This window comes from Mobula birostris, chromosome 22 (genome assembly GCF_030028105.1).
Source record: "Mobula birostris isolate sMobBir1 chromosome 22, sMobBir1.hap1, whole genome shotgun sequence".
Lineage (NCBI taxonomy): Eukaryota > Metazoa > Chordata > Chondrichthyes > Myliobatiformes > Myliobatidae > Mobula > Mobula birostris.
In genome coordinates, this window is record NC_092391.1 from 59,705,008 (window position 1) to 59,730,379 (window position 25,372).

General features: G+C 41.3%; 1 protein-coding gene across 7 annotated transcripts in view; it reads right to left on the minus strand.

Annotated features, from left to right (window-relative positions):
- tango2 (transport and golgi organization 2 homolog (Drosophila)) overlaps positions 1 to 25,372 on the minus strand; it is a 297,896-nt gene that overhangs the window by 239,743 nt on the left and 32,781 nt on the right. The window contains exon 2 of one of the 7 annotated variants that reach the window (XM_072240860.1): positions 13,920 to 14,017. The exons of 5 other annotated variants lie outside the window; for them this stretch is intronic. The gene's annotated coding sequence lies outside the window, so the exon portion shown is untranslated. Of the gene's footprint in view, positions 1 to 13,919; positions 14,018 to 24,689; positions 24,741 to 25,372 lie in introns of those variants that run through there. One more of the 7 variants, XM_072240858.1, reaches the window with a different exon arrangement.

A 25,372-nucleotide genomic window follows, 5' to 3' on the forward strand; every position in this document is an offset into this window, starting at 1 on the left:
GAGGGAGAGGGAGAGAAGAGAAGAGAAAAGAGACTGGAAAAGCTGCCAGACACCTGTGTTTCCCTCTGGCAGTATATTGTGTGGTGTGGTTAGTGATTAGTTGACAAGTATTATTTTGTCTCTATTACTACTTTGTTAACCATTTTTCTTTCTTCACTTTATTCCTTGCATAACTCTACTAATTTATTATAACTTTTAACATATGTACAGTGCTTCATTTGTCTGCAGATACATCTTGCTACTGAATCAGAAAAAAACACAGAACGATTTTTGAATACAATGGATTCTGGTTAATTGGGCCATCGGTTAATCGAAGCAGTTGAGATGAAAGAGTTGATTGTGGTCTTCCAGAAGGGTAAGACAAAGGAACACATACCAATCCTCATAAAGTGATCAAAAGTGAAGAGAGTGAGCATTTTCTAGTTCTCGGGTGTCAAGATCTGCGAGGATCTAACCTGGTCCAATATACCGATGTAGTTATAAAGAAGGTAAGTCAGCAGCTATACTTCATTAGGGGTCTGAAGAGATTTGGTATGTCAACAAATACACTCAAAAACTTCTATAGATGTACCGTGGAGAGCATTCTGACAGGCTGCATCACTGTCGGGTATGGGGGCGGTGGGGAGCACAGGACCGAAAGAAACTGAAGAGGGTTGTAAATTTAGTCGGTTCCATCTTGGGTACTAGCCTACAAAGTACCCAGGACACCTTCAAGGAGCGGTGTCTCAAAAAGGCAGCGTCCATTATTAAGGACCTCCTGCACCCAGGGCTGTTACCATCGGGTAGGAGGCACAGAAGCCTGAAGGCACACACTCAATGATTCAAGAACAACTTCTTCCCCTCTGCCATCCAATTCCTAAATGGACATTGAACCCTTGGACACTACCTTACATTTTTAAAATATAGTATTTCTGTTTTTTGCACAATTTTTAATCTATTTAATATACTGTATATTGTAAATTTGTGCAACTCTCACTCACTTAAATCCAAATCACGCGCCAGTCTCGACGCCATCATAATAGTGTCGAGGTTCTCACTGACGTCGATGATGGACGAACACTGTAATTGATTTTATTTATTATTCTTTTATTTTGTTTTTTTTCTTCTATATTATGTATTGTATTGTACTGCTGCTGCTCAATTAACAAATTTTATGTCACCTGCCAGTGATAATAGACCTGATTCAGATTCTTATTTGGGGCAACTCGGGGCACTCTTAAATAACAAAAACAAATTGACAAAATAGCCAAGATTCTCTGTATTTATTTGGGACACTATGTCACTTCATTGGAGCAGGATATGGTCAGCCATGTACACTTGTGTGGCCTTTAGACACTATACCATGCTCAGAGCAAACAGTTGAATCAAACAACAGGAATTCTGCAGATGCTGGAAATTCAAGCAACACACATCAAAGTTGCTGGTGAACGCAGCAGGCCAGGCAGCATCTCTAGGAAGTTGAGTCAATTGTGTGTACTTGTGTTATATTATCCATTTGGGTCAATGGATGCTGATTCAAAAGCAGTGATTTTTGATTTCATAAAAAATTTTTGAGATGCTTGCCAATATGCCATGAAAAGATTTGACCAAGCTGCCCTACTGGACCAAATTAAAAGTCATCATCCTCACACCACTTATTGTCAGCTGGCAGAAAAACTAGAGTGTTGAAACCTACAATTGCACGCTTGATACATAACAAGATAAATTGCGAGAAGATTGGGCATTATGTGAGGGACAACGGAGAACATCCCAAAAATGAAAGTGTGAAGGTAAGGATCCAGATGTTGAAGAGGCCTTCAATCAATGGTTTTCTGTTGTAACTGAATGAGGTGTGCATGTCAGTAGACCAGTGTTTAAAAAAAAAACAAGTCAGAAGAGCTAGCTAAGAAGCAGGTTACAAAGATTTTTAAATCAACGATTAGTTGATTTTCTCGATGGAAATGCAGACACCGCATTAAATTCAAGAAAATACATGGCGAGAAAGGCAGTGCTGATGCTCCAAGTGAAAAAACACAGAAATCCACAAAACTCCCCGACTTACTTCAATAATTTTGTACAGATGATATCTACAATGCCAATGAAACAGGCCTTTTTTTAAAATCACGCCACACTAAATGTTCCCTTTGCTACAAACATGCAACGCTATCAGGTTCAAAGAAAGCAATGGATCACACAACTCTGCTGTGTTGTGCAAATACATCAGGAACTGATAAAGAAATTGTTGGCTATTGGGAAAAGCATTAAACCTTGATATTTTAAGGGGCTAAGAATGGATATTTTACCAATTGTGTATGATGCTAATAAGAATGCATGGATGAATTCTGAAATTGTCAAGAAATAGCTTATGAGTTGGGATATGGAGCCATAGCAGAAAACAAGCAAAATTCTTCTGCTTGCTGATAATTGTGCAGCACACCCTAATGTAGAATGCCTGAGAAACGTCCAGCTGGCATTACTGCCTGCCAGTACAACGTCTTTGGTGCAGCCAATGGATATGGGAATCATAAAAAATTTTAAAGACGTTGTATCTCGGGAAGTTGACATCTTCTTCAACAGCCAAGGACATAAGTGCAAGGGTTAACCTTTTACACTTAGTATAGTTTTGCAGTGACAGCTGGTGAAAAATAAGCAGCAATACAATGCAGAACTGTTTTGCTCACTGTGGTTTCAAGAATTCAGGCTTGGAAATGCTGGAAATGGGCAGGAGTGAAAATGAGATGAAGTACGCAGAATTTGAAGGTATCAACAATCATCTTGAATGTTACAATGAAAATGAAGGCTTAGGGGATGAAATCATCAAAACACCAAGGCAGGGAATCAGAAGACAAGGAAAGTCAAGAGGATAACACAACTGAACCTGAGCTAGTGACTCACAGGATGTCAGAAAATTTATTGTTGCATTACAACATTACTTCATACCGGAAGGCAATGAAGGCAGTCCATTGTCTGCACCAGGTGTCTGTGTTGATTTTGTTCAATTACAGTCAATCAAAAGAACACACCAGCACGCACTCAATGAATTCCTCTATCAGTCAGCATTATGAACTAATACATGGTTTTAAAGTACTGTAGTAATACTGGCGGTGTTCTAATTTGTTCTGGCTTGCATTTGCAGGGCCTATAAAAATATTCACTCCTCTTGGAAGTTTTCATGTTTTATTGTTTTACAAAATTGAATTAGTGGATTTAATTTGGCTTTTTTTGACATCGATCAACAGAAAAAGACCCGTTCTTGTTAAAGTGAAAATGGATCTCTAATAAAGTGAACTAAATAAATTACAAATATAAAACACATAATAATTTATTGCATAAGTATTCACCCCCTTTAAGTCTGTATCTACAAACCCCATTTCCAGAAAAGTTGGGATATTTTCCAAAATGCAATAAAAACAAAAATCTGTGATATGTTAATTCATGTGAACCTTTATTTAACTGACAAAAGTACAAAGAAAAGATTTTCAGTAGTTTTACTGACCAACTTAATTGTATTTTGTAAACAGACACAAATTTAGAATTTGATGGCTGCAACACACTCAACAAAAGTTGGGACAGAGGCATGTTTTCCATTGTGTTACATCACCTTTCTTTTTAATAACACTTTTTAATCATTTTGGAACTGAGGATACTAATTGTAGTAGATTTGCAATTGGAAATTTTGTCCATTCTTGCTTGATATAAGACTTCAGCTGCTCAACAGTCCGTGGTCTCCGTTGTCTGATTCTCCTCTTCATGATGCGCCATACATTTTCAATAGGAGATAGATCTGGACTGGCAGCAGGCCAGTCAAGCACACGCACTCTGTGTCTACAAAGCCATGCTGTTGTGGCCCGTGCAGAATGTGGTCTGGCATTGTCCTGCTGAAATAAGCATGGACATCCTGGGAAGAGACGTCGCCTTGATGGCAACATATGTCTCTCTAAAATCCAAATATACGCCTCAGAGTCAATGGTACCTTCACATACATGCAACTCACCCATGCCATGGGCACTGATGCACCTCCATACCATCACCGATGCTAGCTTCTGCACCTTTTGCTGATAACAATCTGGATGGTCATTTTCATCTTTGGCACGGAGAACTCAACGCCCATTTTTTCCAAAAACTAGCTGAAATGTGGACTCATCTGACCACAACACACGGTCCACAGTCTTTCGGTCCATCTGAGATGAGCTCGGGCCCAGAGAACTCACTGGCGTTTCTGCATAGAGTTGATGTATGGCTTCCTCCTTGCGTAATACAGTTTCAAGTTGCATTTCTGGATGCAGCGACGGACTGTGTTGAGTGACAATGGTTTTTCGAAGTACTCCCGAGCCCAGGTGGCTATAAATGTCACAGTAGCATGACTTTTCTGTGCACTTTTCAATCTTATTTTAACTCTGTCCCAACTTTTGTTGAGTGTGTTGCAGCCATCAAATTCTAAATCTGTGTATATTTACAAAATACAATTAAGTTGGTCAATAAAACTATTGAAAATCTTTTCTTTGTACTTTTGTCAGTTAAATAAAGGTTCAGGTGAATTAACATATCAGATTTTTGTTTTTATTGCATTTTGGAAAATATCCCAACTTTTCTGGAAATGGGGTTTGTAGTAGATGCACCTTTGGCAGCAATTATAGACTTGAGTCTGTGTGGATGGTTCTCTATCAGCTTTGCACATTTGGACACTGCAATTTTCCCCCATTCTTCTTTACAAAACTGCTCAAGCTCTGTCAGATTACATGGAGATCATGAGTGAACAGCCCTTTTCAAGTCCAGACACAAATTCTCAGTTGGATTGAGGTCTGAACTCTGATTTGGCCACTCCAGGACGTTAACGTAGTTGTTTTTTTTAAAGCCATTCCTGTGTGGCTTTGGCTTTATGCTTGGGGTGTTTGTCTTGCTGGAAAACAAATCTTCTCAAGTCACAGTTCTCTTACAGACTGCTTCAAGTTTTACTCTAGGATTTCCCTGTATTTTGCTGCATTCATTTTACCCTCTACCTTCACAAGCTGTCCAGGGTCTGCTGCAGTGAAGCATCCCCACAGCATGATGCAGCTACCACGATACTTCAAGGTAGGGATGGTGTTTTTTTGGTGATGTGCAGTGTTTGGCTTATGCCAAACACAGCCTTTAGTCTAATGGCTGAAAAGGTCACTTTTGGTTTCATCAGAACCTTCTTCCAGCTGACTTGCCTTCTAGCAAATTCTAGCCGAGATTTCATGTGCGTTTGTTTCAACAGTGGCTTTCTCTCTGCCACTCTCCCATAAAGCTGTGACCGGTGAAGCACCTGGGCAATATTGTATGCACAGTCTCTCCCATCTCAGCAATTAAAGCTTGTAACTCCTCCAGAGTTGTTGGAGGTCTCTTGGTGATCTCCCTCACTAGTCCCCTTCTTGCATGGTCACTCAGTTTTTGAGGATGGCCTGATCTTGGCAGATTTACAGCTGTGCTATATTCTTTCCATTTCTCGACGATTGACTTAATTGTACTCCAAGGGATATTCAGTGACTTGGAGATTTTCTTGCATCCATCTCCTGACTTGTGTTTTTCCAATAACCTTTTCGCAGAGTTGCTAGGTGTGTTCTATTGTCTTCGTGGTGTAGTTTTTGCCAGGATACTGACTCACCAGCAGTTGTCCTTCCAGATCCAGGTGTATTTTTACTACAATTAGTTAAAACACCTTGACTGCACACAGGTGATCCCTATTTAACTAATTATTCTAGAGCCAATTGGCTACAACAGTGATAATCTGGTGTATCATATTAAAGGGGGTGAATACTTATGCAACAATTATTTTGTGCTTTCTATTTGTAATTAATTTAAATCACTTTGTAGAGATCTGTTTTCACTTTGACATGAAAGAGTCTTTTTCTGTTGATCAGTGTCAAAAAAAACTTCTGGTGGGGTGAATATGTTTTATAGGCACTGTAAACAAATAATTTGTTATTCAGTTAAACAGTAGTTTGTCTTTTTTTAATATACTTTTTTAACTATTTCTGTGAAACTTCAGTTAATTGGGGCAGTCGCTTTATTGGGCCAAAACGTACCAGCCCTGATTAATCAAAACCCACTGTGTTTTTGTTACCCATCTAGCAATGTGGATTGTTGCAATTAGAATAGACTCATAGCTTCATACTTCGCTGTATACTCCAGACAACAGACACTTGATGTTGCCCAGTAGTTTATCCAGAGAATAGACTATCATTCTTTGCATCTATCCATATCCTCCATCTTCTCTGCCTGACTGTCCTCCTCCTGGGAAGGCTCCAGACAAAGGCCAAGGCTTTATGGAAAGGTTCTTGAATACAGAGAAATCTGGAGAGTATTGCAGAATGTCCTTGAGGGCACCAACAGAATTCTTCCCTAGGTTGCTAGTTGTCCCTTAGTAGTTAGAAGATAACAACACTAGACAACAATTTTTTTTTGTTTATGATAGACTGCCTGAAGCTGAATACAAATATAATCTCAGACTAGTTGTATCACACAGGAATATGGATATAATGTGTTTAATTGCATAATGGTGCTAATGCTTTGCAATAATTCAACTAAGGTAAAAATGTTTTGTTGATGATTTTCATTTGTACTCATTGTCTGAAGCTTCTTGCTTACATGCCCAACAATAATCAGTCAGCACTGATAGATTCCAGTTGCTCTGATACCGTTTCTCCATGACCACAGTGTCCTGGTGAAACCTACCACCATGCTGGTCTCTGACGGCGCCAAGATTGGCAGGAAAGAAGTCTAATGAGAATACAGAAAATGAATCTTTAGTGATTTATTGTATTTTATGGTTTTGTATGCTTGAAGAATGTTGTCAACCAGCTGCACAGAGTTTGGTGCCCTGTAGTTGCCAAGAAAATTTTCAACAACATCCTTGAATGCCTTCCATGCAATTTTCTCCAGTCCCACTAGAAGTACTTCAAATTGCTTGTCACTGACAACCTAGTTGATTTGCAGACCAACAGTAATGCCTTCCTTAATCTTGGCATCAGTTATTCTGATTTGAATTATGAATTGAAATAACTAATATTGGTGATTTTTTAAATAGTGGAAATTTTCGTGATCAGTAGCCCAAAATCCTCAAAATACACCCAAAAGCATTCAGGAAGCAAAACCTTTCTAGACCAGTGCAATGGAAGGAGAGAATAGCCCTTGTCATTCTAAGGATCAATCCATCATTTAGTGAAATCAAAGAATGCAAACTTCCTGGAAACTGAGAATATTTTGCTCATAATCACAAATGATTGGGAAGATTGCGATGAGTTAGCCTTAGTGATTCATGGAAAGTTCTGGGTTCTAGTAGAAATCTGGAGCACCTTAGCAATGCTGTCTATCATCACAGAACTTTCAGAAAGTCTGCAGTTCTGACAAATTCCAACAGCTGCTCAGATAGATCATCTCTTCCCTTGAGCAGGTAATCTTTCCAATGCTGTGCTGCAGAGCAAATGGAACTAATTGGCTTAGTTCAGCTGTGGTCAGTTGAAATGATCCACACAAGGCACAGAATGTATAGGATAATATTCACCTTTACTTATTTAGTCAGAGCATTCGAGGCACAAACGTTTAGTGTAAGTTCTCTCTTTTAAAGGTCATATATCTGTTGATGAATATTTTGGAAAAGTTAGTTTCTTGAGATTTTGCCCCAGGAGAGTTGAAAGAAGGAGCACAACAGTCAGAGTGATAAGAGAGATACAGCACAGAAACAGCCCCTTTGGTATATTTACATTAATCATTCTTTCAAAATTCACTTCACTTCATGCTCTCAATAACTTCCCCCACATTCACCTAACAGGGTGCTACAGTAGTGTAGTGGTTAGCGCCACACGATTACAGCTCAGGGTGTCAGAGTTTAATTCCAAAGGTGTCTGTAAGGAGTCTCTGCACCTCCTCCCTATGGAATGCATGAGTTTTCCCCAAGTGCTCGGTTTCCTCCTACAGTCCAAAGATGTACTGGGTAGGTTAACAGGTCATTGTAAATTGTCCTGTGACCAGGCTAGAGTTAAATTGGGGTTGTCGGGGGTATCTGAGATGGGATGGCTTGAAGGGCCAGAAGGGTTTACACCGTGCTGTATCACTAACTAAATAAATAATTTATAGAGGCACTTCAGAAAGGCCAATTAACTTACCAACTAATGCAGCTTTGGGATGTGGTGCAAGCTTAAAGCTCTGAGAGGACCACAGCCTTGTCCTAGGGTTTGGAAGCTTGCATGCCTCAATGACCCGGAGAGCTATGTTGGCTGGAGTCAGGGCCTTAATGCTTTGGCTCTTGGTAGGGTCACCCATGCCAAACAGTTCAAAGGGTAGAGGACAGACGAAGAGTTCGGGGGTTCAGCTCAGGGCTAACAACTCTGACTGGTATTACAAAACTGTTATGGAAACAGCAATGAAGAACCCTTCTACATCCGAGTACGATGGTATTCCTGAGACTCCACCTGGGATTTGCATGAGTGACAGCAGTTACAACCAAGAGGAAGCTACTGACACAATGAAGAAAGCCCTGATCACTGCCAGAAGTGAAGAATCTTCATTGCTGTCCAGGGATGGAGGACCTTCATTGTGTTGTAAGAGACAGTAGAAGCAGAAGAACCCAGAGGAAATCCATGTGATACAGGGAGAACATGCAAACTCCACACAGATAGCACAGGAAATTTGGCCTAAACCCATGTCTTTGGTGTAGTGAGACTGCTGCTCCACTAGCTGGACCATTGTGTTGCATAATATATAGTTTATACTCCTCCTTCCTCTACACCTTCTCGGAGCCCCTAGACACATCTGCCTTGCTTCCAGTCCTTCATTTCACTCAGATGTATCAGAGATAGTTTATAGATGTGCCCAGACTGCACTGAAAATTTATTACAGCGCGTTACACTGGTGTTAAAAAAAAATGACAGAGCAGTTCTTTAAAATGTCTGTGATGCAGGGAACACACTGATATGAAAACTATCCCTCAAAACATTGAGACACTAACCACAACCAAAATACAGTTTCAAAAGTTACAAAAGAGCACTGAACAAATAATTATTTCTCACACTGTAGTTTTCAAGATTTTTAAATGTACTTCTCTTTGGAAGCATGTGAATACCACATTGAATTCTGTGACTGAAGCAATTGTACATATAAACTCAAGATTTCCTTTGTGAAATGAGAAATACAATTATGTCATGATTAAAAATTGCCAAGCAATGCAAGTTAATTTTCAAGTAAGTTGGCATTAAGGCTGTTGAGATTCAGTCAGAATCTGATGTAGTTCTCATATTTATTTATTATGGAAATTTTATTTATGGAAACACAGTGCAGTTTAGGCCCTTCCAGCTCTTCGAGCCACACCACGCTGCTCAGCAATCCCCTAATTATTAATCCTAGCCCAATCATGTGACAATTTGCAATAGTCAATTGACCCACTAACTGATATGTCTTTGGAATGTGGGAGGAAACCAGAGCACCCAGAGGAAACCTATGTGGTCAAGGGGAGAACAAACAAACTTCTTGCAGGCAGCGGTGTGAATTGAACCCGGGTTGCTGGTACAATAAAGTATTGTGTTAACTACTACACTACCATGCTATCTGACAGGTGATTTTGCAGTCCAACAACGAAAGCTCAGAAGCCATCACTAGAAAGCAATCCATTTAAATCAGTGGTCATGTGCTGATTTCTTAACACTATCAGCAATTTACTACAGCAACACTCACCCCATAGCCTTGTCCCCCAATGCTGGCACCATCTGCATTGGAAAGAGAACAGGACTGTGGAAATACTGTCCAAATTCCTCAGCATTTCACACACCATCTGATACAGATATATATCAATGTGCAAGAATAATGTCTTGGGAATTAAGCAATCCAGCAATATTCAAAAAAACATTGGACAAATAATTATTTTTCGACCTACCTACGCAAGGGTGGGAGGAGAAGATGGCGGTGAAACACAGCACGCGCAGCATCTCCAGTGAAATGATATCGTATTTGTAAGTAGGATGCCGTGCACAATTCTGATTTGATGGAGACAGACGTGAGAAGCAGAGGAACATCTGGAGAAATTTCTGAAATGCCCGGTTCGCTGCTGCTACTGTGCGATCGAGAATCTCCGGAGGGAAGGCCCCAAAATCCCCGGCTTTGCCTGCTGCTGGCGACTGAGGCTGAGGTCAAAGCGTTCGGCAGAGATGGTGCTCGGTACTCAGTGTCGGAGGGCTGATCGGAGCTCGAAGTTTTCGGACGACTCAGAGTCGGACTGCGGTCGGGCATGGCAGGGAGTTTTCTTCCTTCTCCCGTCTGCGTGAGATGCGGGACTTGCGAGAGACTTTGAACTTTTTTTTATTGTGCCATGGCCTGTTCTTCATCGAGTTATGGTATTGTTGCACTGTTGTAACTATATGTTATAATTATGTGGTTTTTGTTAGTTTTCCAGTCTTGGTCTGTCTTGTGTTTCTGTGATATCACACCGGAGGAATATTGTATCATTTCTTAATGCATGCATTACTAAATGACAATAAAAGAGGACTGCGTGTCCTCATAATCTAATCTCACCTGGGTGGTGGGTGGAGATACATCTCTACCAAAAGGGGTATAAGGCACCCTTTCTCTCCACTTGTCTACAGGTCACCCTTGGGCAAAAGACCTACTTAGCGCCCCCCCCCCCACCCCGCGGATCAGGGTTATGGGAAGCTACGGGTGCAGCTGGTGCATATCACGTCCTGGTTATGAGATGACTGACGCAGGGCAGACAATCTCTGAGGAGTATTGATAATGATTGGGATCACCCCGGCTATTATCCTCATTGAAGTTAATGAGGAACAAGGGTCCCAGAACAGACCTCTGCAGAACACCATTGGTCACAGACTTCCAGACAGATTACTTTCCATCTACTACCACCAATCAATAACCTTCAAGACTTTGGCCTCAATACCTCCTTGTTCAATTGGATCTTCAATTTCCTCACTTGCAGACCCCAGTCAGTTCAGATTGGTGACATCTCCTCGATCTTCATCAGCACAGGTGCACCACAAGGCAGTGTGCTTAGCCCCCTGCTCTACTCACTTTACACTTTTGACTGTGTGTCTAAGCACAGCTCCAATGCCATATTCAAGTTTGCTGACGCCACTGTCGTAGGTCAAATCAAAGGTGGTGACGAATCAGCACACAGAGGGAGATTGAAAATCCGGCTGTGTGGTGCCATTACAAAAACCGCTTACTCAATGTCAGCAAGACCAGGGAGCTGACTTTTGACTTCAGGAGAAGGAAACCAAAGATCATGACCAGTCCTCATGGGGTGATCAGAGGTGGAGAGGGTTATTGCTCAGTGTTAGTGTTTCAGAGGAGCTGTCCTGCGGCCCCGTACATAAGTGCAATTACAAAGAAAGCACGGCAGTGCCTCTGCTTCCTTAGGAGTTTGCAAAGACTTGGACTGACATCCAAAACGTTGACAAACTTCGAGAGATGTGTGGTAGAGAGAATATTGATTGTTGCATCACAGCCTAATATCGAAACACCACTGCACTCAAATGGAAAATCCTACAAAAAGTAGTCATCATCAGGGACCCCCACCACCCAGGACATTCTCTCTTCTTGAAGAGCCTCCAGACCCACACCACCAGGTTCAGGAACACTTATTACCTCTCAATTATCAGCCTCTTTAATCAAAGGGGATACCTTCACTCAACTTCACTCGCCCCATCATTGAAATGTTCCCACACTCTCTGCATTCACTTTCAAGGACTCTTCATCTCATGTTCTCAGTATTTATTTATTTATTATTTCTTTAGTTTTGTATTTGCACAGTTTGTTGTCTTTAGTACACTGGTTGAACATCCAAGTTGTGGTTGTCGTTCATTCATTCTATTATGATTATTATTCTATTATGAAGTTCTTGAGTATGCCCGCAAAAAATGAATCTCAGGGTTGTATATGGCGACATATATATATACTTTGATGATAAATTTACTTTGGACTTTGAACTTATGTGGGCAAGCCAACTCTGAATCATTGCAGCCAAGTTTCCCCGGGATCCCATGCCTCCTGACTTGATAGGTCTTCCTTCCCTTAACAGATTTGATCTCTCTTCTCAACCCAACTTTTATCTGTACGCCTGCACTTAAGCTTTTTCTTCTGATCTAGCAACACAAATTACCAGTAAAGTAGTCAAAGTCAAAGAAAATTTATTATCAGAGTATGTATATTGGTGGCAGGATAGAGACAGGTCTCTATCAAAGGAGGTGTAAGGCACTTCTTCCCTCTGCTAGCCTGCAGGTCATCCTTGGGCAAGGTGTAGCACACAAAGCCATGGGAGCTGGTTGTGGATGGTCATATGAGCAGCTGATGCATATCAAAAGTCCTAGTTATGGGACCCCTGACTCCAGGCAATCTCTGAAGAGTATTGATAATGGCTGGGGTCACCTGTCTTGTAAAGACACCACCCAGAAGGCAATGGCAAAACACTTCTGTCGAAAAATTTGCCAAGTACAGTTATGGTGATGGAAAGACCATGATCACCCACTTCAAACAACACGACACAATGATGATGATTGATATATTACAGTGGCTGCAATTGTGCACAGACTTGATAGAGATGTGATTCTGCACTGGATGAGCCAGATATACCAACAAGATTTTAGAAAGAAACAGACAAATTTTGACATCCACGTGGCTTACAGCTGTGTCCGTTGGTTCCGACTGTTCATGTTGGAAAGTCCCAATTAAACAACTTCTATTTGCTCTTGCATCATTCTATCAATTACATTCACTATTTTTGAACTTCTGGTGGCTTGGAAAACCTCATCCTCCATTGGTGCAAAAATTCTAAACTCTGCTCGGTTGTATTATTTAAATGGTAGTCTTTGAGATCCGACAAATAAAAATAATTAGGTTGCCTGGATATTATGTCTGGTTAAGTTATGCAAAAAAAGTCCATTAATATTCTGTGTGAAATTAAATAAAGGAGTGAACTCAATGCATTCAAAATACTTACGAGATTAGAATCTGGAATTTCATTAGGAGTCAAATTTCAGTGAACTGAACCAGAACTGAACTTGGGCGTTTCACACAAACTCCAATGTTTACAAGACCAGGACACAAATGATCAGAGACCAAATGAGTATAAATATTGGCCAATAAGATACTTTAGAGCAAAAGACTGAATAAACCTAATGAATAAATGATTTGAATGCCTTGATCAAGTTACTTTTGGAAACAAAGCTTGTGTTGTTTAGAACTGTGATGTGAGCTTCTGATTTATATCAAAGCTGTGAAACTATTGTTTGCATTATTGCTTTTTTTCCCACCCCAAGAATATATAGTCTTGGCTGAATGCAGGACAGGAATTCATTCAGTGCCAGTGTTCAGTGCTCATGGTTTGCCTGGAGGCCAATTGCCATGCGTATTCCAAGTCCATCATGAAGGAGAACGTTCACACGATCTTGTTTATGACTCTGACACCTTTTACTACCAACTTAACTTGCCTTGTAAATACGGCGAAGCTTTGAAAGAGAAACAGTCTTCATATACAGAAAAAGAAAATTTTTTATGGGAATGGCGAAGAACCACAAAATGGTATGCTCTTTTCTTCAGAACAGTGAAAAACCAAAGAGATGGAGTGCTGCTAAGGAAGAAATTTTATACAACTTAAACTCCCATTTTGTCAACGTTAGCAGAAGAAAAGTACACCTCACATCACAGGGATGCCCAAATTTGCTTTCTTGGATCAGTGAAGTGACAAAGATATTCGGCACAATGCCCAAGCCCAACACAATTAAAGTCAATATACTTGTTGATCTGCAATAGTTGTCAATACCTACAGTACTGGGAGTTTATTTGCAGTTCAATCACAAATGATGCAACAAAACACCAATATTTTTTTCATTAAATATGCATTACAACCCAATAAATACAATAATTTAAGGCTGCCCGAAATGTCAACTGCTTATTCTCATCCACAGATGCTGTCTGACCTGATGAGCTCCTTCAGCACATTGTGTGTATTGCTCTAGATTTCCAACATCTGCGGTACCTCTTGCGTCTATGATTTAAGGGGGAAACTTGCAAGACTCTGTAAGCAAATACAGTAGCAGGAATTAATCAAGGTGGTGTAGCAGTTAGCATAACACTATTACCACTCACCAGAGACCTGGGTTCAATTCCTGCCACTGTCCATAACCTTTTTCACGCCATGGACCCCAGGATGGAAATCATTGCTCTATTCTGAGGCTGTACCCGCTGGTCTGAGATGCTCCAACATTGGAAACATCCTCTCCACATCCACTCTATCTAGGCCTTTCAATATTCAATAGGTTTCAATGAGATTCCCCTCATCTTCTAAACTCCAGTTAAGTACTAGCCCGGAGCCATCAAATGTTCTTCATATGTTAACCCTTTTATTCCTGGGATCATATTAAATGACAGGGAAGGGTTAAGGAGCCGACTGGCCTGTTCTTTCTCCGCTTTCTTGCGGTCTTGTGCACACATAATGTGATACAATTTTGACCGCACAAGTTTCCTCCAGGTGCTCTGGTTTCCTCCCACATTCCAAAGGCGCACGGCTAGTTGTAGACATGCTATGTCAGTGCCAGAAGCATGGTGAAACTTGCAGGCTGCCCCCCAACCCATCCTTTGACTGAATTGGTCACAGTATGTTTCAATGTACAAGTGAGAAAGAAAGCTAAATCTTTAATCTTTCAGGCAACATATTTTTCAAATAGTTGTAACAGGCAGACACAAGTTGTACAATTGGTCAGCTCCATTATGGGTACTAGCCTCCCTAGTATTCAAGACATCTTCAAGGAGTGATGCCTCAAAAAGGTGGTATCCATCATTAAGGATCCCCATCACCTAGGACATGCCCTCTTCTCATTACTACCATCAGGGAGGAGGTACAGGAGCCTGAAGGCACACATTCAGTGATTCAGGAACAGCTTCTTCCTCCCAGCAATCCGACTTCTAAATGGACATTGAAACCAGGAACACTACTTCACTACTTTCTTTTATTTACTACTTATACTTGTACTACTTATTTAGTTTAACTATTTAATATACAGATATATACTTACTGTAATTCAGTTTTTTTCTCTATTATTGTACTGCTGCTGCTGCTGCTAACAAATTTCACGAGACACACCAGTGACATTCAACCTGATTCTGATAGCTTCCCTCTCTCTCTCTCTGTAATGTACAATTCTCCGATTAGTGCAAGTAAGAGTGGATTAGTGAAGTCATCTGGGTTCTCAGAGCCGAGTCACTGTGTTTGCAAGTCTTTGATTTCCCCATTTTTATAATGCACTGTGTCTATAACAAATCAAGTGTCAATAGCTTTGATGGTGGTAAAACCTTTTGAAGGAATGGATTTAAAAGGGTTTAAATTGGTTTGTGGATCAAAACTTGAACCAGTGAGGCAGATATATGGAACTAATCTGCTGTTGGTCACAATCCTCAGACATGACACAAAGGTGTTTTGCTGCACCCATGCCTGGTGAAGCTTAATCTCCGAGCCCGAGGCCAATTTCATATTTTAATTGTTACACAGGGGGTTCACTTCACAATTAGGTGACACATTTACTGCAATTGTGAAAAAAATTCTTGCAACCTTTTGTTGATTCAAGGCCACCAAATTGAATTTTTATGAAAGTTTTTCTTTTTTTTTCTGATGGAATTTCAACCAGAAAGTCCTCACTGGAACACAAAGATTCAGACCCAGGTCTCAGAAGGAATCATTTTGCCAAAGGCAAACAATGCCATCTAAGATTCACGGGCAAAGACAGCTTGCTTCACAAGTACAGTAGAAGCAGAAATTGCAAGCAACATCCATATGATACTGAATAATCTAAGACAATGAAAATAATAAAATTAGGAACAGTTTTTGAACAGCTATGATGGGCCTTTAGAGTAAGGTGAAAAGGTTCTCAATTTATATGACTGTATAAAATGAACAAACAAGAGAGTTGTTAGTCTTTGGGAAACAGCGCAGGCTTGAAAAAAAAACACAAAGCTAAAATATCTGAGGGCATAACCTTGCTAATGACATTGGTAAAACACCAGCTCGGTTGCCCTCCAGTATCAAATCTGCAAGAGAATCCACACCCCTGTTGAACATGCTGCATTTCACTTCTTTAAAAATTACAGTCGATTCTGGTTAATTGCAACACCACGGGCCAATACATTTTGGACCAATTAAGCAGCGGTGCCACTAGCCAAAGTTTCATAGAAATATAAAAAAAGACAAATTGAGTAATAAATTTTGTATTTGAATGAAACACATAATAAATTAGAACATTACCAGTAGCACTACAGTACTATAAAACTATGTTTTAGTTCCTAATAGTTAGCAATGGAAGAATTTCATCCAGTGTATGCAATGAGCAAGATCAGCACCAACACCTCATGCAGATTATGGACTATCTTCATACAGTACAATAGATGACTGCATCCTGCAAATCTTAATTTTCATTGTAACATTCAAGATGATTGTTGATATCTTCAAATTCTTCATAGTTTCTAACTTGAAGTAGTGATATCATTTCCTTTTCGTTCCTGGATGTTTCTGGCATCTCCAAGCATGAGTGTTTGAAACTGCGGTGAATAAAACAGTTCTGAATTGTCTTGCTGTTTATTTTTTGCCAACTCTTAGTGACAATGATCACTGCTTTTTGAACACAAACATACCCAACTGAGACTTCAGAGCTTGGGAGCCTAACAGTGGCTCCTTTGCTTGCGTCTTCGGAAACAGCTCTATTTCATCTTTAATACAGGTTTCCCCCGCCATCCGAAGGTAGAGCGTTCGTATGAAACGGTTTGAAAGCCAAAATGTTGCAAAGTGAAGAAGCAATTACCATTTATTTATGTGGGAAAAATTTGTGAGCGTTCGCAGACCCTGCTACTGCTGCATTCTCCGCGAATCGTGGGATAGTGGGACACTGGGGTGTCATCTCGTCATCTGTTTCCATTAGAGCAGGCAGCTCATCTTCTCCTATGACTGCATGCCTCGATGTCGAAGGTCGAGGTTCATTGTCTGCTGTGGCTGATGTGGAAGGCTTGCTTGACTGCTGAGCCTCGCGCATTTTTCTATCATACAGTTCTTTGTAAGGACTCAAATCATCCTGCAAATATCCCCTAAACCTACGTACCCCTTCAAAATTAAAGACATACTTTATCATTGCAGCGAAAATCTCACGCAGTTGCTTCACGTTCAGTTCCTGGATGACTTCACTTTCGGTCCGTTTGCTACTGCATTCGGTTTTGATTGTTATCCTTTCCTCTTCCAATTGCATCAGCTCTTCATCTATCAGTTCTTGGTCATGGGATGCAAAACCTCTTAAACATCATGTTCGTCAGCTTCCACAAGCCAAACTCACTTTGTCCTTACTTCATTCACCACAATCGAAATGCTTAATTATGTCTAGCTTTACGCTAAGTGTAACACCCTTACGAGCTCTTTTAGGCTTTTCCAATACCTTAGAACTCATCTTGCAAACAGCTGCTCACAGGCACATGTCTAAGCAATGCTGGCTAGAATGCAGTTCCGAATCCCGGGGAGAGCGGCGGCTTTTATCGCGTGCTGATTTTCCCCGTGCGCTGTTTTTTTTCGTAACAGTGAAAACACCTTCTGTTAGCGAAAACAGGGTATTAATGTAGGTCTTTCGTAACAGTGAGGTTTCATAAAGCGAACGTTCAAAAAGCGGGGGACACCCGTCTCTCTATTTTTCCCTTTCAGGGTTTTTCTGAAGACGCTGACCTGGAGTTACACGCTGACTTCAATTCTTTGCAGGAATGGGACCCGCTCTTGGAGGTCTCACAACTGGCCACTACTTGATATACCAAGGACGTGGCCAAGAAGACTCGCACGCCTTCAGGGTTATGAGATTTTGTGGCTCTGGAGGCGGGCAGACCCGTGGTCGGTGCTGCTGCAGAAAATCAGTGTGTCGTGGGAGACGGAAGATCGAAAGCAGCAAGCTATCTGCTGGCTGTGTGCCCAGAGAGCCGAGTTCTTTGCATACAGAGCTCAGAAAAACCGACGCAACAGACTATTAACACCATAAATCAGCGAGTTGGTTGTTATGTCTCCCTTCTCACTGTGAGACACCTCTTTTTCCCTTACTCAGGACAGAGAGAGTCTGTGGTATGCCGAATTACCGGGTGAATGAGTAGTCTTTGGGGTACTGCAAGACTGTGTCTTTATTGATGCTTTGCTGCACGCTTGAGTGCTTGGTGGGGGGCGCTGATGCATTTTTGCTGGTGGGGGAGGGGATCGTTGCTCTGCTGCTGCTTATGCATTGGGGGGAACTGGGGGGCTTTGGGGTTCTAACATTTAACTGTCATTCATTCTTTGGGGCACTTCTCTGTTTTTGTGGATGGTTGCAAAGAAAATGAATTTCAAGATGTATATTGTATACATTTCTCTGACATTAAATGTACCTTTGAAGCCTTTGAAACCTTAAAAACTGATCACTCTAAGCACACCCTTGGGCAATGTGTAGTACTTGATTAGCCCCTGATCAGGGTCACGTGAAACCATGGGAGCAGCTGATGCATATCACAAGTCCTGGTTCTGCAACCACTAACACCAGACACCAATCTCTGAAGACTATTGATAATGGCTTGGGGGTCACCCATCTTGTAAAATACACTGCCCAGAAGAAGGCAATGGCAAACCATTTCTGTCAAAATATTTGTCAAGAACAATCATGGTCGTGGATAGACCATGATCATCCACATCATATGACATTGCAAATAATGAACAAACAATTGTCTTTTGAGCACACAGCTAAACAATTTAAGAAAATGGGCAATTTCCTGCATCATATTCATATTTCTCACACTCATTTCTTAATAATTTCAGACAATCATTCATAAATTCAGATTTGCACCGTATCATCCTGTTTGCCATTTTGTGCTCCTGCCCACTCCAGAATTTCCTTTTCGTTTTATCCTCCTTATGCTCTTTTCTCCACATTACTAAACTTATTATTAATCTCCAACTATTTCTCCTACCCATGAAAGGCCAACAGACCAAAGCATTAGTACAGCTTTTCTATCCTCAGATTCTGCTAAACTTCTGAACTATCTCTAGTTGAGTGACTGCTGAGTTCCTCCAGCAGAAGACCATACGATATAAGAGCAAAATTAGGCTATTCGGCCATTTTTTAAAAAATCAAGTCTGCTCTGCCATTTCATCATAGCTGATCCATTTTCCCTACCAGCTCTAATCCCCTGTCTTCTCTCTGTATGTCTTCATGCCCTGACCAATTAAGATTCTATCAACCTCTGCCTTAAATATTTGTAAAGATTTGGCCTCCACAGCCACCTGTGGCAACACATTTCACAGATTCACCACCTCCTCATATCGATTCTGAAGCTGTGTCCTCTGGTCCTAGACTCTCCCACCATAGGAAACATCTCCATATCGACTTTATCAAGGTCTTTCACCCTTCAACAGGTTTCAATGAGGTCACCCCTCATGCTTCTGAATTCTAGTGAATACAGGCCCAGAGCCATCTTGAGATGCAAGCTAGTCAATCCTGGAATTATTTTTGTGAACCTCCTTTGAATCCTTTCCAGTTCAGCACATTTTGTCTTTTGCTCTAGCTGAGTGTTCTGATATTTATTTCAGATTTTCAGCATCCATTGTGTATTCGCTTGCAAGTTGGACCACAGAACCTGTCCAAATTTTCAGACAAACACAGAAGTTAACAGGCACAATTTCAATGCTGCACAGAGAATTATCCCTGGAAACAATTCAGAATCAGATTTAATGTCATTGAGTGTGAAATTTCACACACTCCGAGCACCTCTGCTCCATCTGCCTCATGTACAACTTAGCTGTGGCCAAATATTTTAATTCTGATTCCCATCCCAACATGTAGGTCCATGGCCTCTTCTTGTGCAACAATGAGGCCCCCCCTCAGTGTGGAGGAACAACACCTTACATTCTGTCTGGATTACCTCCAACCTGATGGCATGAACATTAATTTCTCCTTCTGGTAAAAGATTTTTATCTCCCACTCCCCTCTTCTTCTGTTCCTCATTCTGGTCCCTTACCTTTTCTCACCTGCCTATCACCTCTGCCTGGATCCTCTCCTCCTTCCCTTTCTCCTATGGAGCATTCTCCTCTCCTATCAGACTTCTTCCTCTCCAGCCCTTCTCCATTCCTACCTATCACCTTCTAGCTATCCTCCTTCTCCTCTGCACCTTTTATTCTGTCGTCTTCCCTTTTCCTTTCCAGTCCTGAAGCAGGGTCTCAACCTGCAACATCGACTGTTTATTAATCTCCATAGATGCGGCCTGATCTGCTGAGTCCCTGCAGCATTTTGTGTGTGTTTTGGATCTCTAGCATCTGCAGAATTTCTTGTGTTTGTGTCATGAAATTTGTTGCTTTGCATTAGCAGTACTGAGAAGTCCAATATTTGCCCATATCTGACATCACCAAAACTGGTCACGACTATATAATTTAAATATTCATATGCTTAAATTGGTAGCTGTATCTTAAGACAGTGAATACTGTGTTGGTCCACCCACTCAATACGCTAAAGTAACTGTGAAGGCTCTGCATCCTTCCCAGTTCACACTCTGAACCCAGCTTTGTGTTGGCTGCAAAACTGAGGAGATTATATTACCCAATTCATTTATTTACATTCTGTGTAGCTGAAGTCCAAGCACTATAGGTCATGCCACCACCTGCCATTCTGAATATGGGCTCACTTATTCCCACACTTCAAAATTCAAAATCGCTGAATATAATTTCCAATATACAAGTGTAAAGGGGAATAAAATAACTGTTACACTGGATCCAATGCAGCACAAAAAAACACAAGATAAGGAACACAATAATAATCTAAAAAACACAATAAATATAAATACACACAATAGCTAATATACGTACATAGATTTGTATGTCCATAAAGTGATGCTAAGCAGAGGAGCACCTGTACATCAGGTGACTCTGACAGAAAATGATAAGTAGTGGTGGTTGGGGGTGATGAGGAATGTGTTAATGGGTAGAGGTAATGATCAGCCTTACTGCTTGGAGAAAGTAACTGTTTGAGTCTGGAGGTCCTGGCATGGATGCTACTTAGTGTCCTCCCAGATGGGAGCGGCATAAGTAGTCCATGAGCAGGGTGGGTGGGATCCTTCATGATGTTATTGGCTCTTTTACTGGCACATTTCTGCATACCCTCCTCCAAGTGAACAACACCCTTGTGGTTTGGAGGCTTGCATACCTCAATGATCCAGAGAGCTATGTTGGCTGGAGTAAGGGTTTCATGCTTTGGCTCTTGGTAGGGTCACCCATGCCAAATGGTAGAGTCCAGACTAAGAGTGAACCCTCCAGGTTTGAGGGTTCAGCTCAGGTCTAACAACCTTGGCTAGTCAAAAAAAAATTGTAACGGAAACAGCATTGAAGAACCCTGTATCTGAGTGCGACAGTATTCCTGAGTCTCCACCCGGGACTTGTATGACTGATAGTAGTGAAAACCGAAAGGAAGCTACTGACACAATGAAGGAAGCCCTGAACACCACCAGAGATGGAGGACCTTCATTGCTACCCTAAAAGGCATTTAATCTTCTGTATCTTTTGAAGAAGGGTCTTGGCCCAAAACTTCAACTGTTTATTCTTTTCCATAGATGCTACCTGGCCTGCTGAGTTCCACCAGCGTTTTCTGCATGTTACATTGGATTTCCAGCATCTACAGACTTTCTTGTGTTTGTGATTGACCTTTCTGTAAATATGTCCTTGATGGTGTTGCTTGGGCAGTTTTGACTACCCAATATACAGCCTTCCTGTCCACCACAGTGCAGTTTCTGTACCATGCAGTAATGTAGCTTGTTATGATGCCGAGTTTCTTGGCTATCAATCAGTTCTATATCCAAGTCAATATGTTACCCCAGTCCTTTGTTTTAATGTACTTACTAAGCTTCTGTATGAGATCTTTGTGCTGTTTTTTTCAATACCATATTATTTGCTCCTCCCACACCCAATCAAAAAAAAGACACTAAAATTTTTAGGCATAAATTTCCTTTCCTAAACCCATGCAACTTTGACCCCACTGGTCACCACTTTCCAAATGCTTTGTTACCACATCTTTAAATAGTGCAACACATACAAAATTCTGGAGGATCTCAGCAAGTCAGTCAGCATCAATAAACAATCGACGTTTCAGGCTGAGACGCTTCTTCAGGACTGAGAAGGAAGTGGGGAGCATGCCAGAATAAAAAGGCAGGGGGAGGGAAGGGGGCTAGCTAGAAAGTGAGAGGTGATGCCAGCTGGGTGGGAAAGATAAGGGCTGGACAGGGGACCCGGGGGAAGTAATAGGCAGGTGACAAGAGGTAAAATGAAGCGGTCCCTCAATTTATGATGGATACTATTAATGTACTCCATTACCAATACCTTTTAAGAGGAATATAATTATCTGTTTTCTCACACATTTGTTTCTAAATAGCAGCATTACATGAGGTTTTGTCTCATCACAAGAATAGAGGCAGCATGGTACAGTTTGTATAGACACTGCCTTACACCTGGATTCAGTCCTGACTTCATGCACTCTATGTGTAGAGTTTGCATATTCTCTCTCTGACCGTGTGGATTTCTTCCAGTTTCATTATACATCCCAAAGTTGTGCAGGTTGGCAGATACATTAGGAGTGTCTAGGACCAGTGGGCACAGTCTCAAAGTATATGGACACTCCTTTAGAACAGAGATGAGAAAGAATTTCTTTAGCCTGAGGGTGGTGAACCTGTGGAATTCATTGCCACAGATGGTTGTGGAGGCCAAGTTATTGGGTACAGTTAAAGCAGTTCTTGATTAGTAAGGACATCCGAGGTTACGGGGAGACGGCAGGAGAATGGGATTGAGAGGGAAAATCAATCAGCCATGATTGAACAGCAGAGAAGATTCAAATGGGCTGAATGGCCTAGTTCTGTTCCTATACCTTATGGTTACTGCAAACTGCCTCTAACACATAGGAACATACTCAAAATGCTGGAGGAACCTACGAGTCAGGCAGCATCTGTGGAAGAGAGTAAAGAGTCGATGTTTTGGCCGAGACCCTTCTTCAGGACTATTCGGAGTCCTGAGAAGGGTCTCAGCTGAAACACTGACTGTTAATTCACTCCCATAGATGCTATCTGATTTGCTGAGTTCCTCCAGCATTTTGTGTTTGTTGCTTTGGATTCCCAGCATCTGCAGATTTTCTTGTGTTTGTTATTTTTTAACACATAGTATTTGCAGTGAGTTAGAGTCATAGAACACTACAGCGCAGAAACCAGGCCCTTCAGCCCATCTAGACTGTGCAATCCATTAAGAACATAAGAAATAGGAGCAGGATTAGGCTATCTGGCTCCGCTGTTCAGTAAGATCATGGCAGATTTGACCATTGCCTCATCTCCACTTACCTGCCCTTTCCCCATCACCCTTCATTCTCCAACTATGCAAAAATCTAACCTTGTCTTAAATATATTTACTGAGGTAGCGTCCACTGCTTCATTGGGCAGAGAATTCCACAGATTCACCACACTTTGGGAAAAGCAATTCCTCCTCATCTCCGTCCTAAATCTACTCCTCTGAATCTTGAGGCTATGTCTCCTAGTTCTTTCTAGTTGAGGAACAACTTTCCTGCCTCCATCTTATCTATCCTGTTCATAATTTTATATTTTTCTATAAGATGTCCTCTCATCCTTCTGAATTCCAGTGAGTACAGTCCCAGGTGACTCAATCTCTCCTCATAGTCTAAACCCCTCATCTCTGGAATCAACCTGGTGAACATCCTCTGCACCACCTCCAAAGCCAGTATATCCTTCCTCTAGTAAGGAGACCAGAACTGCATGCAGTACTCTAGATGAGGCCTTACCAGTACCCTGTACAACTGCAGCACAACTTCCCTGCTCTGAAATTCAATCCCTCAAGCAATGAAGGTCAACGTACCATTTGCCTTTTTAATAGCTTGCTGCACCTGCAAACCAACCTTCTGCAATTCATGCACAAGCACTCCCAAGTCCTTCTGCATAGCAGCATGATACAATCTTTTACCATTTAAATAATAATCTGATCTTCCATTTTTCCTTCCAAAGTGGATGTCCTCGCATTTACCAACATTGTACTCCATCTGCTGGACCCCAGTCCACTCACTTATCTCTCTGCAGACTCTCCATATACTCTGCACAATTTGCTTTTCCATTCAATTTAGTGTCATCAGCAAACTTAGATACACTACCCTCAGTCCCCTCTTCCAGATTGTTAATGTATATCATGAACAGTTGTGGGCTCAGCACCGACCCCTGTGGCACACTGCTCACCACTGACTGCCACATTGGCTAACCAATCCTCAACTCTATGCATCCTTATCTAATGGACAAGTCTATTATGTGGCATATAATTGAACGTCTTCTGGACATCCAAGTAAATAACGTCCATCTGTTCCCCTCTATCCACTGTGCTTGTTATATCCTCAAAGAACTCTATTAATCTGCCTAGTCCTAGTTGATGAAGTAACGGGTCATATAGAAAGATGGGATTAACATAAGGTTTGTATCAACGGATGGTTTATGTTTGGCTGAAGGACATGTCCAACTATGACATGATTCAGTGTCCAAGTATATTGTAAATGACCACCAGTGCATCTACTACTTCTAAGGCTTGGTCCTTAAATACTCAAGGATACAGTCTATGGAGCTTTAGGGAGTTAATCTGACTCTAATCTTATGAATTAGATATGCAGTCGAACAGTGTCTGATTGCCTTACTTGCTTTCCAAGCGATCACAAGACCTTGTTGAACACTGGTGGTGTGGAATGCTGCAAGTCCAGTTCATTGGTTTATTAGTGAAGTGGGGCAGCTGCACAGCCTCAGTCAGAGGGCAGATTAGGCCTCAAGGTACGGTGTTGCCTGGTAATGGAGACAGACAAAAATATTTGTCCTATGGTGATGGTACTGATATCAAAAACAAGAGGATATAGATTTAAAGTGACAGGAAGGAGATTTAAAGGGGATTGCAGGGGTACATTTTTGGTTTACTCAGACAACATTTGATATCTAGAATGCATTGACAGAGAAGGTTACTTTTTAAAGAGACATTTAGATAGTGTCTTGAATAGGCAAGGCAGAGATTAATACATTTCTTATAAGGGCAAATGGATTTAGTGTGTATGGGTAAAAGTGGATTTTTTTTTATTAACACAGGGGAAGTGGATACATGGAATGCCCTACCTGGGGTGGTGGTAGAGGCAGATACATTAGGGACAATTAAGAACCACTTAGATAGGCATGTGGATGATTGGAAAAAATAGAGGGCTATGTAGCAAGTAAAGTTCAATTGATCTTAGAGTAGATTAAAAGGTCACCAGAACATCACAGCCCTGTAGTGTACTGTAACGTTCCATGTAAGTTTGCCATGAACATGGTGCGACAAACGGTCCACTTCTGTGCC